This window comes from Penaeus monodon, chromosome 12 (genome assembly GCF_015228065.2).
Source record: "Penaeus monodon isolate SGIC_2016 chromosome 12, NSTDA_Pmon_1, whole genome shotgun sequence".
Classification (NCBI taxonomy): Eukaryota; Metazoa; Arthropoda; class Malacostraca; order Decapoda; family Penaeidae; genus Penaeus; species Penaeus monodon.
In genome coordinates this window covers 17,076,909-17,081,631 of record NC_051397.1, presented here as the reverse complement: position 1 = coordinate 17,081,631, position 4,723 = coordinate 17,076,909, and the positions used below count along the sequence as shown (strand labels likewise).

Below are 4,723 nucleotides of genomic sequence, written 5' to 3'. Positions count from 1 at the left end.
AAGGATTAGTGTAATGTGGATGTAGGATCAAGAAAGGAAAATCCTGTTATTGTTCTTTCCCTTGATAAAATGAAGAAGATATATATTGAGAACATTAATAGTTACACAGAGGAATTAGTTAAATTCAAATAATTTTTATTGTATCTTACATGTAGCACAATTCTGAAGTGAGAAACATCCGAAAAGAGGTTTTCCTCTAATGGTAATCATCTACTATTACACATAATTTCCAACATTATATACTGTAACAAACAATGTGGTCTAGGCTTGCTTGTAAGCTGATCTTATCAAATTATGAGTGATTATGTATTGTTGGATGGTTCTTGCTTGGGTTCTTTCAGCAGTACAGAACCTTAATTATTTGTTGTGTTACCAGGTGTTCTAGGAAAGAAGAGCTGGAAAAAAATCTGAAACTTTTTTTTTTTCTTTCTTTCTTTCTTTCTTTCTTTCTTTCTTTCTTTCTTTTTCTTTCTTTTTTTTCTTTCTTTTTCAGTTATTTGGCCGTTAGAGTAGTCTCATGAAGAAAGTATTTTTATTGAGAGCATAGGATATCAGTGAACTGGCTTCCTATTATCCCACTTACTGTATTACAGTATGCTTCAGGTATGAGGCATATTTCATCAATAATATAAGAATGGAACTTTTACTGACAGCTTATAATAGAAGAAGCCATAGTCATGTGTACTTTAGTCATTAAACTATACTTCAGAAAAAAAAAATCTTAGACATAGATGATGAGTGAAGCAGCACTGCACCTTTCTGTTTATGTTCTTTCCTCCATTTGTGTTAGTTGATACTTCTTTAAACTATACTCAAACTTTAAAGAGTTGCAAGAATAATATGATTTTGATAGTTATTTCTAAAGTGACAAACAAATCTGTACAAACTTCATATTCCTGTTCCTCCTGTTCTTCCTTCTATGATAAAGCATGATCTTTACATTGCAGATCTGTATGTAGGGTACCACTAAGTGTGTCCAGTCTTCTTAAACATTGTACAAGTTAATATTTGTGTACTGTCGATCAAAGCCGCCTGAGGCCTTAAATTATAATACTTTCTTTACAAGCATACTGAAAGGAAAAATAAATAGCATGTATTAATCAACTATACAAAATAAACTTCTAATAATCATATATGTTCTTGTGTTTTCCCCAACATTCTTTTTAACCTTAATTACTAATATAATGCAGTGAGAGATGCAGCACATACAGCCTTACAACTTCTTGCTTGCTCTGGTCTTCATTTCAAGCTCCATGCTATCACTGGCAATGAAGAGAGGGGAAAACAGTCTAAACTGCTTGCACCATTTCAAACTGTGTAAGTCACTGGTCGGTGTTGCTCACTCCCTACTTTTTGGGACCTGGCATGGTGAGAATGGAGTGACGCTAACTTCTGCAGGCTTGGCATGAAGAGATATAAAGAAATAACCAATTTTATGGGTATATTAATGGAATATTGCAAAGGTTAGGTTGTACAGTGAAGATAGTGAAGTGATAACTCCTTTTCTAGAGGTGCTTTGCAAAGCCACCAAAAGCTCTAATGGTCAATGATGGGGTTTAAGAGAGAACATGCAATACAATTGACAGAAAAATCCGTGCCATAGCCTGACTCCAGATGATTTGTCAGAAGAGGCTCAAACTCACACTATAGTCAGTTACCCACAAATTTAATGGATCCTACATGACTAGGTGGATAGTTGAAATATAATCAGAATTAGAAAGAGAGAGAGAGGGGGGAGGGGGCAGACTCAGACAGATATGTTTATATACATGTTTTTAATCTGCATATAAAGTTAGTTTTAAAAACATTGGCTTATATTAATATAATCACGACTCCTTACAATTTCATCTTATTCCATTTAATATTCCGTTGCATTGGACAATTGAACTGATAGTCATGTCTGTGATTGATATCTGTTCAATACAGTAAGGAATGATAATATAACAGCATTGAGATAGGCTGTTTTTGGCTGCGCAGTGGATTACAGAAACGTCACCCGTGAATCCGGGAGGCCTTACGCGAACGCTCCCCATCATGTAAACAAAATGCACGCTGAAGTGTGCTCTACCGTGAGTGAAGCTGTTTGATTATACCTAAAAAATAGTCTATGTAGAATTGATTTTTAGCAAAATATGAACGTGATTTTTTATGATTCCAAAATAAAAAGGTAAATGTCAGTCACAGGTTTTAACAAGTTTATGAAAGTTACAGCAAGACTGGTTAGATTTTATTTTCAAATAGAATTTACGGTCAGTCTTGGTTGTTTTTTGAGCAAGTTGAAGCCAAGACTTCACTCATATCAAAACCTTTTTGTCCTGTGTCATGGTTTTCGTGTCGGTCTTGGTATTTATGCTGCGATTGGAATTCCTTGTCTTGCTCGTCCAGACAACTCGTCAGGGCCAGCAGCACAAGGCCTTTATTTATAAACATTTTACCATACCGGTGTCTTTATTTTACAGGCTGTATAGGTTTTGTAACTCCTCTGATGCATATTTAATTTACCTGTAACTGACAAACACAAAAATACCCTGTGATAACATTAAAGGTCCATAATATTACCTACCAATATCTTATGGTTGCCTGCAACTGTCACTGTTTACCTACAGATGCTATTGTGACATCATCTCATGCTGCTTGCCTGGTAGCAAGGGAGGGTGAGATGGACAAGATGAACAACTTTCCCTGGATGCCAAAGAAGGGGTTTTGAATTGTCAAAACATCTCATCCATTTTGCCCAAGTTATTGGAGTTCCAGATATAGTATTATTCACAAGAATGTTTCCTACTCTTATTACATTTATTTCTGTTATTTGAGTAGTTGTTTATTCTTAAACTTACAAAAAGGACAACATGCATCTGAGATGAAGTTGTGAGATTTCCTTTAGTTTCTGTGCCCTTGGTGTTCCATTAAAGACCAGCAAACCTCCATAACATGTAATCAACAAAGGTGGTCAATATAGAAACAACAGAACAGAGTAAATTAGGAAATTAATGTTTTATGTAATTCTTTGACAAAGAAAAGATAAAGTTATAAGACATAGAATTGGACTATAGTGGGAATTATATTGAAACCATCTAACTTCTGGTCCTCTCTGGTCATGGTATATGGTAATTCTTTACAGTACAGACAAACTTGACTAAGACTGAGTCCCCCACCTCCATGACACAAAATTTATTTAACAATCTAAGTTGCTGCAACTGGGCACTGCCTGAGGGGAGGGATGATGGGGGAAACATTATCTTCACCTTAATATGTACATCAAAAAAGAGCTGAAACTCAGGAGCACTGACTGGACTTAGGCTGAGAGTGGCATTTTCTACGATCATTTCTCCTTATTTGTGGTGCTACCATTTATGTCCCAAGATTATTTCTTGTACTGATAACTTCAACTCGACAAGAAAGGCATCGTCAATAAATCCTTAGCTTAGTGTGAAGGTAGCATAAAGATTAACCTAGAATATATTAAGAAACTACTTTATTTTAAGTTTGCAATACCATTGTCTTGGAAGAAAAATGTCATGGATTGCATATATCTGCTGATTCTGCTGATTATGTCTGAAACTATTGTAATTGAAAGGAGTAATAATTGCAAGATTGGATGGCTATGTGTAACTAAAAAAAAACCAAAACTATATATACTGTAATTTTTACCATTTCTTCATAGTAGTAATGATTTTGCTATTTCTCCAGGTAATATCTTCAGGACCAAACAGGAACTCCCATTGAAAATGATAATGCAAAGAACCATGTGGTACTTTTGTGTAAGAAGTTTCCATCGTTTCAGTGCTGTTGCCAGATCTTCATTACCTTCAGGTGAGACACCACCAACTTCTCAATTTCAGTGTCAGTTTTTATTTAAAATGTATTGGAAATTATCTGAGAACATCAACAGAATAAATGTTTTTGTATGTTATTGTTATTTTGTCTTAATGTCTCACTATATGTTGATTTTATGAGTTAACCAGATGTCTCCATCATGGGATGTATATACATGCCATGCCCAATATGAATTTAGTTTATTAATTGTTTTTACACATACATGGCTCCACAAGTACCAAATCATGAATTAGCCAATTGCTAGTGTAGCAGCCACAATCCACAACCAACAGGTCCAACAGCCTTGTCCTCACTTTCTCACCAGCATAGAGGTTAATAGCATATAAAAAAGAAAAAAAATATCCACTCATAATTTATGATGTTGGATTTCAACTGGATGCCACCGGTGTGTCCGTTCAGCATCATTATTAAATAATATAATAATTTTGTATTTATACTGACTGCAGATAACACTATTTTTCCCATAAAGATTAGCATAAAAAAGTTAATGTGGAAAAAAAAAGTGCAATTGTATTCTGTATTTTAATCAATAAAAATATTTTATAATGGTGAACGTATGTTGCCCAAACGTAAGATATCCCTTTTGTTTTCTGTTATTGTGGCATTCAACCTTCCTTATTGGAAGCATATATAATATATATATATATATTATCTATATATATATATATCTACATATCTATACATAATATCTCTATTATATATCATATATATGATATAAATATATATCCTCTATATCTATATATATATAGATCTCATATCTCCATCTATAATCCTGTCTTCATCCGATACTATATATATCTATATATATATATCTATATATATATATATATATAAAATATATATATATCTATTATATATATATATGTATATATATATGGGATCCTGA

General features: G+C 33.5%; 2 long non-coding RNA genes across 4 annotated transcripts; one reads left to right on the top strand and one right to left on the bottom strand.

Annotated features, from left to right (window-relative positions):
- Positions 1-49: 49 nt before the first annotated feature.
- On the bottom strand, positions 50-1,977 carry LOC119579348. Its single transcript, XR_005229279.1, has 3 exons — positions 1,841-1,977; positions 1,210-1,360; positions 50-1,070 (listed from the first exon to the last, which is right to left on the bottom strand). It is a non-coding gene; the product is annotated as an uncharacterized LOC119579348 (long non-coding RNA).
- Positions 1,978-1,986: 9 nt separating this feature from the next.
- LOC119579347 lies at positions 1,987-4,210 on the top strand. 3 transcript variants are annotated; one of them, XR_005229278.1, is made up of 3 exons: positions 1,987-2,069; positions 2,607-2,759; positions 3,691-4,210. It is a non-coding gene; the product is annotated as an uncharacterized LOC119579347 (long non-coding RNA). The 3 variants fall into 3 exon arrangements; XR_005229276.1 differs by having other exon boundaries at positions 1,989-2,069; positions 2,607-2,738; XR_005229277.1 differs by having other exon boundaries at positions 2,049-2,167; positions 2,607-2,738.
- Positions 4,211-4,723: the final 513 nt, after the last annotated feature.